This window comes from Phycodurus eques, chromosome 6 (genome assembly GCF_024500275.1).
Source record: "Phycodurus eques isolate BA_2022a chromosome 6, UOR_Pequ_1.1, whole genome shotgun sequence".
NCBI lineage: Eukaryota > Metazoa > Chordata > Actinopteri > Syngnathiformes > Syngnathidae > Phycodurus > Phycodurus eques.
This window is the reverse complement of record NC_084530.1, coordinates 8,274,685-8,285,482: the sequence shown is the minus strand read 5'-3', so window position 1 is coordinate 8,285,482 and position 10,798 is coordinate 8,274,685. Positions and strand designations below refer to the sequence as shown.

General features: G+C 41.9%; 1 protein-coding gene across 1 annotated transcript in view; it reads left to right on the top strand.

The window, feature by feature from the left end:
• The first annotated feature begins 579 nt into the window (after positions 1-579).
• The window catches only part of LOC133403586 (probable helicase with zinc finger domain), a 119,987-nt gene continuing 109,768 nt past the window's right edge, over positions 580-10,798 (top strand). The window contains 1 exon segment of the mRNA XM_061678573.1: positions 580-617. The gene's annotated coding sequence lies outside the window, so the exon portion shown is untranslated.

Below are 10,798 nucleotides of genomic sequence, written 5' to 3'. Positions count from 1 at the left end.
TAATTTATATATGCTTAATTATGCTTGTCATGAAAGGTCACTGGTATGGATGGATGAACCAAAATGTATTTGATCATTTTGTTGTATAGAATACTTCTTGGATAAATTAAATGAAAGTGGAAATTTTCTTGCCTGTTGATCTTTCTCTCACGGCACACTGCCTGCGAATCACTAATTTGGAGCAAATTATGATAATATGCGCTCCGAAACATAACGCATCCTCTGTGATCGGCTGGTGACAAGTCCACGGTGTATCCGGCCTCTTGTCCAATGTCGGATGGGATAGGTTACAGCACACCTATGACCTCATGAGAACAGTATGGATAGATGGAATTGTATTTTGCTCCCAGTGTTGTAGTGAACCTACATACCCAGGCTTATATTTCCTTTATAACAACCAAATATTTGTAGTTCACAAGCCTGTTTTTTTTCTATTTTTGTTCGAGAGAGGGAAGCAAATCCCACAGTGTGGCTTTGACTTTTTTGAACAAATGAATGTCACGCAACAACGCGTATTCGCGTACGCACGCACCCTGCAACCTTCAGATGATTACGTCCCATGATCCTTTGCGCGAGTCTGACAAGTGGATCCAAGATGGCGTAGAAAGTAAAGCTAGGTAAGTGTTGACTTCCCATTTTCAGACCTTTCATTTTATTTTTCATTTTGAGGCTGGTGTAAATACTTGCTAGTTTCCAACATTAGTAAAATAAAGCATGCTTGGATTTTATGCATGGACAACAGTGCGATGCCATATGAATAATATGCGCCAAAATACCTTAGCGGAATTACAGGCCCGAATCCGTTTTGTTTCGGCCAACCCAGCTAGCTAACCTAGCCTGCTAACATTTACCCAGCAGCCTGCTACTCTTTTTTTTTTTTTCCGAGCTTTCAAGCTTTGTGCTGCGAAGGTGCATATTTTGACAAGCGAGCAAACTGCAAGCGCTGCGTTCCCTTGTTAGCGGCATTGCAGTTGTGCCTGTGCAAACGCAGTGGAATGGAGACATTTTTCGAGCCTTTGAAACGTCACCGTGACCGTTTGCCACAGTCAAAACAAGTTTGCCCGACCAGAGAAAAAGTAAGCCTTACCCTAGCATCCTTTAATTATAAACTTTATTCTGATCTTCTCAATTAGCTCAGATTTGTCGGTTAGTTTTGAAACGGCGTCAGAATAGTGTGTTTAAATGAGAGTAACTCTGTTATTTTTACCATTAAGGTAGCTGGTCCGTTGTTTCAACCAGTGCAATGATGTTTTTTGTTCTGTCCCCTGTGCAAGCTAGTCTCACACAAAACATTGGAATTCTCCCGCGGAATCAAACTATTTCTGGCCGTACCAGTTTTACCATCTTAAAAGCATGTCTATCCCCATATACTAATAAAAAAAATTACTTGTGTTCTTTCATATCCTTTACCTTCTCACAGCAACTCCATGGCTACTAATGTTTCCCTAATCTTGTAGTTGCATTATGTGTGTATACAGAACTGATTGTGATGTTTACTGTAAATTATGTACACCATCAACATAGCCAATTCAAGCAATGCCAAAACTTTAACTTACACATTGATATTCCATGCACCAGCCACATTAGGTCGCTCTGCTAAATTGAGTATTTCATTCATGAACTGTATGAATGAACTCAGCCTTTCGTGAAGAGTAAGTCTCCATCCATCCATTTCCCTCCGAGGTCGGGTCGCGGGGGCAGCAGCATTTGTTTTCAAATCTATAAATATGGTTGTCGTTTCATCATTCCCGTGGATGCGTAAATCGAATTTTTATTAACCCGTTTGGTTTGCAACGTGACAACAACACAACAGTGTGCAATATTTAATATCATACAGTACTTGGCTAATAAACACATTGTTTCAACCAAAACTGCATGTTGTTTGTTTTGAAGAGAGAGAGACATATTTTTGATGCCGGTCTTTTATTGGATCCCATAACCGTATTTTCGCGACCATAAGGCGCACCGTATTATAAGGCGCAGTCTCAGGTACGGGGTCTATTTCTGTATTTAACACATACATAAGGCGCACCGTATTATTGGGCGCATCCACGCTAAAACATACGCTAGCATGCATGCTAGCATATGTTTTTAAAAAGGCAGCGGGAGCAAAACTGAGTTCGGTTTTACTTTATTGAAGTATTTAACAATGTAAACAGTGAGTTTGGTTGTACTTTATTGAAGTATTTAACAATGTACTCATGTTATTTTTTTTATCAATCCTCATCCACAAATCCATCAAAGTCCTCATCTTCTGTATCCGAAATGAACAGCTGGGCAAGTTCTCCATCAAACATGCCGGGTTCCCTCTCGTCGTTGTCTGAGTCAGTCTCGTTGCCGGGGGGCTGTTCAGCAATGATGCCGGCTTTCGCGAAAGCTCGGACAACAGTCAAAGCAGATACCTTAGCCCAGGCATCCACAATCCATTCACATATGGGGGCGTAACTCGCCTGGCGCTGCCTCCTAGTCTTAGTAAAGCTGTGTTCGCCATCTGTCATCCATCGCTCCCAAGCCGCTCGCAACTTCACTTTGAACACCCTGTTTACACCGATGTCCAGCGGTTGGAGTTCCTTCGTCAAGCCTCCCGAAATTATGGCAAGCTCCGAGTTCATTTGCTGCACTTGGTTTTTCACAGCGACTGTGAGATGAGCGTACATGGAGTCACAGATCAACAGGGACGGTGACACGTGGAAAAAACCCATCCGGTTTCTTTCCGTACACCTCACTCACCATGATGTCCTCGGTCACGTCCGCCTTCCTCTATATAAGCAGCGTGTCGGCAGGAAATGCTCCCAGTCAGTCAAGCGGAGCGCTCATCAAAGTCACACAACATTTACAGATTTTGGAACTCGGTGCACACATTAGGCGTGCCGCATTATAAGGCGCCCTGTCCATTTTTGAGAAAATGTAAGACTTTTAAGTGCGCCTTATGGTCGTGAAAATACGGTAAATTGTGACAGTGTACCAATGAAATATCAACAATAAGGTGAATAACTTTATAGGATTGTCGCATGTTTTAACATTTTGAGTTCGAGAGGCATTAAACCAATTACACAATGAACTGTAAAGGAAGCAGCTGTTGCTCACATCATAACATTCTTTGATCCAATGGCGCTTAGCTTATTTCTGACATGCCTGTTCCAGAGGCCCACTTGGTCAATAAATAACCTGCTTTATGCAAATGAAAACGTATGTATTGACACAGTTGTATTTAAGGATGACCTCAAACAAATGACACATTTTTCAGTGGTTGTCTGCTGTGGGTTAGTATGTTTGTTATAACTGTGTTGCGTTTGTGTTATCACAAATGGTGTTTGTGTAGCGTTCTGCCTGGTCTAACATTATTATATTTGCAATTTTTTTAAATTTATGTACCATGGTAATCAAGTTAAAATTTGTTGGGTGTTGCGCTCAATGTGTGACCTTTAAAATACAAAGGCCTGAAGAAAGCAGTTTTATCAGACCTAAGGTCCATCCATCCATCCATTTTCTGAGCCGCTTCTCCTCACAGGGGTCACGGGAGTGCTGGAGCCAATCCCAGCTATCATCGGGCACGAGGTGGGGTACACCCTGAACTGGTTGCCAGCCAGGGCACATATCAACAAACAACCATACTCACTCACATTCACACCTACGGGCAATTTAGAGTGTTCAATTAACCTACCACGCATTTTTTTTGGGATGTGGGAGGAAACCGGAGTGCCCGGAGAAAACCCACGCAGGCACGGGGAGAACATGCAAACTCCACACAGGTGGGGTCGGGGATTGAACCCCGGACCTCAGTACTGTGAGGCAGACGCTCTAACCAGTCGTCCAACGTGCCGCCCAGACCTAACATTTTTTATTAAATAAACCCATTGTTCTTCATCTTTCTTTGATAACAGAACCATAACAGCCTATTGCAGTCTGAGCTCACAGTGCTAGAATCTCAATAACGTGTGTTTAGGTGAAAGCATCCTTGCTGTCGTGAGTGTTTTGTCCTTTTGACTCATGATGGATGATGGGGAGATTATTAATTTTCAGCTTTGTTTCAACCAAGTGGTACAGTACGGTTCAGTTGGGCATTGACCTTGAAAAAAAAAAAAAAAAAATTCCCATGAAAATCAGATTTACAATGAACATTTTCTTCCCTCTCCATATAAAGAAAAACCAATAAAAATGACAAAAATAAGTTTGGTGGCACGGTGGGCGACTGGTTAGCACATCTGTCTCACGTTTCTGAGGACCCGGTTTCAAAGCTGGCCTCGGCTGTGTGGAGTTTGCATGTACTCCCCGTGTGAGCATGGGTTTTCGCCGGGTAGTCCGGTTTCCTCCCTCCTCCCCAAAACATGCATTGTAGGTTAATTGAAGACTCTAAATTGCCCGTAGGTGTGAATGAGTGCGAATGGTTGGTTGTTTGTATGTGCCCTGCGATCGGCTGGGACCGGTTCAGGGTGTACCCCACCTCTCGTCCAAAGATAGTTGGGGCAGACTCCATTACGCCTACGACCCTAGTGACAATAAACGGTACGGAGTGAATGAATGAATAAAACCAGTTTAGCTTTTTGTTTTATTTCTGACACCAAACAAGCTTTTAAATATTCAAAGCAAATTCTCCACAGAAATTCCACAGAATTCATATAAATATTTTTTTTTCTTAGGTAATACAAAAACAATTTGATAAATCACTGCGTTTGCAACATACAACCAGAATTATATCGTCTTTGGCAATGTTTAGTGTGGTAGACTCTGTGGTTGCCTTCCACCGGTCTCCTTTCTTGTCGTACCCTTTTTTTAAAAAAATAGTCGATAAATGGATAGTGAAAGTCCCTAAATACCAACCGATTCACTAAGCCAGCAACAGGGAGTCCTGCACATGACTCTGTGTTTGTTATGAGTGAAATGAAAACAAGACAAATTAAGCTGGCAATCATTGCAGTTAGGGGTTTAGCCCCCACACACACCCTTGTAATTTTGAGATGATCATATGTGATGTCACTCGGGGGGTAAAAACATTTGGTTTTATTCCCGTGACAAATGTAGCACCATTGATACGAATGTGTGTAAAAAGAAAAGCTGTTGGTGACTTGTGGCTACGAAGCCACGCTGTTGTAACACGTGCAGAATGTGGTTTAGCATTGTCTTGCTGAAATAAGCAGGGGCGTCCATGAAAAAGACGTTGCTTGGATGGCAGCATATGTTTCTCCAAAACCAGCATGTACCTTTCAGCATTAATGATACCTTCACAGATGTGTAAGTTACCCATGCCACTGGCACTAACACAGTCCCATACAATCACAGATGCTGGCTTTTGAACTTTGCAACCAATAACATTCCAGATGGTTCTTTTCCTCTTTGGCAAAGAGGACACGACGTCCACAATTTCCAAAAACAATTTGAAATGTGGACTCGTCGGACCACAGAACACTTTTTATCCGTCCATCTTAGATGAGCTCGGGCCCAGAGAAGCCGGCGGCGTTTCTGGGTGTTGTTGATAAATGGCTTTTGCTTTGCATAGTAGAGTTTCAAGTTGCACTTACGGATGTAGCGCCGAACTGTATTTACTGACATTGGTTTTCTGAAGTGTTCCTGAGCCCATGTGGTGATATCCTTTACACATTGATGTCGGTTTTTGATGCAGTACCGCCTGAGTGATCGAAGATCACGGGCATTCAATGTTGGTTTTTGGCCTCGCTACTATCCAGTGATTTCTCCAGATTCTCTGAACCTTTTGATATTATGGACCGTAGATGAGGAAATCGCTAAATTCCTTGCAATTGTACGTTGAGGAACATTATCCTTAAATTGTTCGACTATTTTCTCACGCACTTGTTCACAAAGAGGTGAACCTCGCCCCATCTTTCCTTGTGAATGACTGAGCAATTTAGGAAAGCTCCTTTTATCCCCAATCATTGCACCCACCTGTTCCCAATTACCCTGTTGACCTGTGGAATGTTCCAAACAGGTGTTTGATGAGCATTCCTCAACTTTCTCAGTCGTTTTTGCCAACTGTCCCAGGTTTTTGGAACGTGTTGCAGCAATAAAATTCTAAATTAATGATTATTTGCTAAAAGAAAAAGTTTATCAGTTTATAATATTTGCTAAAAACAAAGTTGATCAGTTTGAACATTAAATATCTTGTCTTTGTAGTGTATTCAATTAAATATAGGTCGAACATTATTTGCAAATCATTGTATTCTGTGAAATTCGGGTTGTACTTGTACAGTATGGGTTACTTGGGTTGTTCCCAACCTCTGGTGAAATTTTCATGTCAATAGCACCTTTGGAAATATATGAAGTGAGAAAAATGGTGACGTGCTAAATACTTATTTTAGCCACTGTAGGTACGTGGTGGCTACTCCACTGGCCAAACATAACGGCGTACTAGCCTGTCTGTGACGCGCATATGTGGTGTGCATGTACACGACAGTGCTGTTGATAATAGTGTACCTTATCTGGAAGAAGCACTCAATTATGTTCCAGCAGGAAGCCAATCATATTGCAGCGGGTCGCTATTAACTCAAATGGAATTCATAACAATCATTATCTCTCTCTCTCTCTCTCTCTCTCTCTCTCTCTCTCTCTCTCTCTCTCTCTCTCTCTCTCTCTCTCTCTCTCTCTCTCTCGCTCGCTCGCTCTCAGTGTAGGAGGAGGACATTGCAGTGGAAAAAAACGTTCAACTTCCACTGCAGACTTTACACCAATCTGAGCACCGATATTTAGCATTTTATGCTAATCGGCATAATTCACCGACCATTGATCGGCTCCGCAAAAGACATTTACGCTGCGTCGCCATTGTGCACAGTATATTTTGAACCCAAAAGCTTGCTTATTTTCAGCCTTGTCGCGTGTCTTTGACATACTACTGTAAATATCTGACGGCCAATGAAGTGGTGTGGGACAGACAACGCATAACTACAAGACAAATTTGCTCTTTCACCATCGCACTCTGTCAGACTACTGCAATAAAATCTTGTATTCCGATACCACCGCATCCCGCTTTTTACGATCATTGGGCTTTATCTTGTCAACTCAAATGCGACCAGATACACTCGTTACCGTGGCGACGACAACAAGAGTGGATCGCGCCGACTGTATTATAACAACAAAATGGGGTAAAATGTGTGTTTGTGGTCACCGGTGTTCGGGATATTATGTTCATTTAAGGCTTGCTTGAGGTATATTCACGTACTTTTAATACGATACCGCTCGAAAGCAGGCAACAAAACGTTATGTCGCCTAGCAAGCTAGTGCGAGCACTAAGCGTTGTGCGTAAACATGCTGCTGTTCTGTCGAATCATGCTCTAAAGTTTCGGTGTGGTTAATTTAATTACAATAAAGTAATTTTATTACAGTAAGTTAGCACCCATTATTTCTGTCATGTTGTAATATTGGTTTGACCTGACTGATTAGAATACATGACCTGACTAGAGCAGTGATTGCCAACCTTTATGGAGCAAAGGAACATATTTTGCAATCTCACTGCACACCAACAAACAAAAATTTCACAAAAAGTGGATACATTAATTACTATATGTACTTCCTCCCATCTAATAGAAGACCATTCATTTGTTCTGTCTCACTATGCCTCACTGGCATAAATAGATGAACAAAGATACATCATTTATTGTAAATATATTTTTTTTAGCAATTAAGTACACAAGTATATACAGTAAATGAACAGGTCATTTAAATAGACACATTGCTCCATCTTGTGATCGGATCTGTGATCGGTTATCGTTTTTTAAAACGAGCTGATCAGTGATCGGCCCCAAAAAATCTGATCGTGTAATGCCTACTTTCAACCAGTATAATATGCACTCGCGCAACGATGACAAGATGAAATTTGTAATCACACAAGCTGGGAAAAATGGTCGCAGTCTCGAGCCCTGGGTCAGGACTCCGTACAGACCAGTCAGGTCCATCCGCACCAGACTCTGTCATTCATGTCTTTATGAACCTTGCTTTGTGCATTGGTGCACAGTCATGTTGGAAGAGGAAGGGGCCAGCTCCAAATTGTTCCCACAAAGTTGGGAGCATGGAATTGTCCAAAATCTCTTGGTATGCTGAAACATTCAAAGTTCCTTTCACTGGAACTAAGGTGCAAAGCCCAGCTCCTGAAAAACAACCCCACACCATAATTCACCCTACACCAAACTTCAAACTTGGCACAATGATGTCAGATAAGTACTGTTCTCCTGGCAACAGCTAAACCCAGACTCATCCATCAGTTTGCGCTATGGAGAAGCATGACTTGTCACTCCATAGAACGCGTCTCCACTGCTCTAGAGACCAGTGGCGGCATGCTTTACAGCCACTGCATCCAACGCTTTCAATTGGACTTGATGTATGGCATGGATGCAGCTGCTTGCTCGGCCATGGGAACCCATTCCGTCAAGCTCTCTGTGGGACTGTTCTTGAGCAAATTTGAAGGCCAAATGAAGTTTGGAGGACTAAATGGTAGGCTTTACACGATTAAGATTTTTGGGGCCGATCACTATCCATCCATCCATTTTCTGAGCCGCTTATCCTCACTCGGGTCGCGGGCGTGCTGGAGCCTATCCCAGCTGTCATCGGGCAGGAGGCGGGGTACACCCTGAACTGGTTGCCAGCCAATTGCAGGGCACATACAAACAGACAACCATTCGCACTCACAGTCACACCTACGGGCAATTTAGAGTCTCCAATTTATGCATGTTTTTGGGATGTGGGAGGAAACCGGAGTGCCCGGAGAAAACCCACACAGGCACGGGGAGAACATGCAAACTCCACACAGTCGGGGCTGGGGATTGAACCCGGGTCCTCAGAACTATGAGGCTGACGCTCTAACCAGTCGGCCACCGTGCCGCCCCGATCACTATCAGCAAGTTTAAAAAAAACGATCACTGATCCGATCGCAAGCTGGAGCAATGTGTCCAATTACATGACTTGTTCATTTATTGTATATACTTGTGTACTGTATGTTAGTTATATGATCGGGTGTTGTCCAGAGTTTGCGTCCGTTTGACTCACCCACACCCCCCACAGCCCAACACGCTGGGTTGCTTGAATGCGGCATTTTCCTCCTTGTGTACATTCTTCAGGTGCCAGATCAAATTGGTTGTGTAGAAGCATTTACAAAGCGTTCCCCACGACGTACTTCACTTGTGTACAGACTGCAAATAACTGTCTGAGACACCGCAAAATAGTCCCACACTAACGTGTTTTTTTCACCGACAAGATTTCTTGGCTGTCAGATAGTTACAGTACTGCGCCACAAGACACGTGACAAGGCTAAAAATAAACTATCTTTTGGATTCATACACGACGGCGATGCGGAGTAATTCTCGTGTGGAGCTGATCGATGACGTCATTGATCGGATCGGCAAATTATGACATGAAAGCCGTTCAGCATAAAATGCTCATTATCGGCTGATAAAAATCACACCGATCAGATCAGCGTAAAGTCTACTAAATGGTGAAATGGTAAATGGACTGCACTTATATAGCGCTTTATCTATACCATCACAGTGCCCAAAGCGCTTTACAAAGCGCCCACTAAGAGCAAATTAGGGTTCGGTGTCTTGCCCAAGGACACTTTGACATGAGGACAGTCGTAGCCGGGATTCGAAGCGTCACTGGTTGACCCACTCTACTTACTGACCCATAGCCGCCCTAGGTCTATAGCGATTAACTTGGCAGAAAGCTGGTGACCTCTTCAACTATGCGCCTCAGCACTCCCTGCAGGGTTATAATAGTTTTAGGTTTGCCATTATCGTTAGTTTTTTATTTTATTTTATTTTTTCTAAATTTTAGTTTTAATTAGTTTTCAAAGCAGGTTTGTTAGTTTTATTTTTTTTCTAAAATGCTTCTTTTTAGTTATTACTTTCAGTATTAGTTTTAGTTTTTTCATACAGTGTATTTGTCAAGTGTGATATATAAATAAAAGTGAAATAAAATTAACTTTTTTTTCAATTAATTTGCTAACAGGTGCACAACTCCACAAATCAAATACAGGTACGGTATGACTGCCTACAAAATTTGAATTGCAATACGTGCAGTGCATTAAACAGCTTCTCAGGTTAGAGTAGATGCATCACAACCTATGTAAAACCACTCGAGATACATGCTGAAGTATGGCCTTTTTAAAAATGTTTTTTTTAATTTTAACTTAAATAGCCCTCTGTTCATTATTGTAAACAAAAAGAAAAATTAAATAAATCATGTGCTTATTTCCATGATTTCCTTCCCTTGCTGCTAAATTGCAAACTTTGGAGTTTCAGATTTGGGACAGTCATAGTCAAAATTTTAATTCAGTCAAAATATCAGACAGACGATAAATGCTTTATTTAGCTGAAATTTAAGCCTGTTTCTACTATGTACAACTTGCGCATATATGAACCAAAAAAGGAGAGCACTTTGTTTTACTCAGTGTCGCGGTTCAGGCTGAGTGAGTGACACACGGAGAGCCACATTATCAAATCTCTCCACTGGCCAGTGTCGAGCACCTTTTTATTGGCTGCTGCTAGATGACATAGTTTCTCGGCGACACACAGGAACTACAATTAAAAAATGTAGTTTCAGTTATTGTTTTTTTTTTTTTATTTAGATCTTTATTTTATTTTAACCAATTTTCATTTTTTAAAATTTTAGTTTATTTTGTTAGTTTTCTTTTACTATAATAACCTTGATCTGCTGACCCTGCTCCGTGGCTGAGTTGCTTGTCGTTCTCAAATGCTTCTACTTTCTGATAATACAGCTGACAGCCGACTGTGGAATATTCAGGAGCGAGGAAATTTCACGACTGGACTTGTTGCACAGGTGGCATGCCATCACAGTT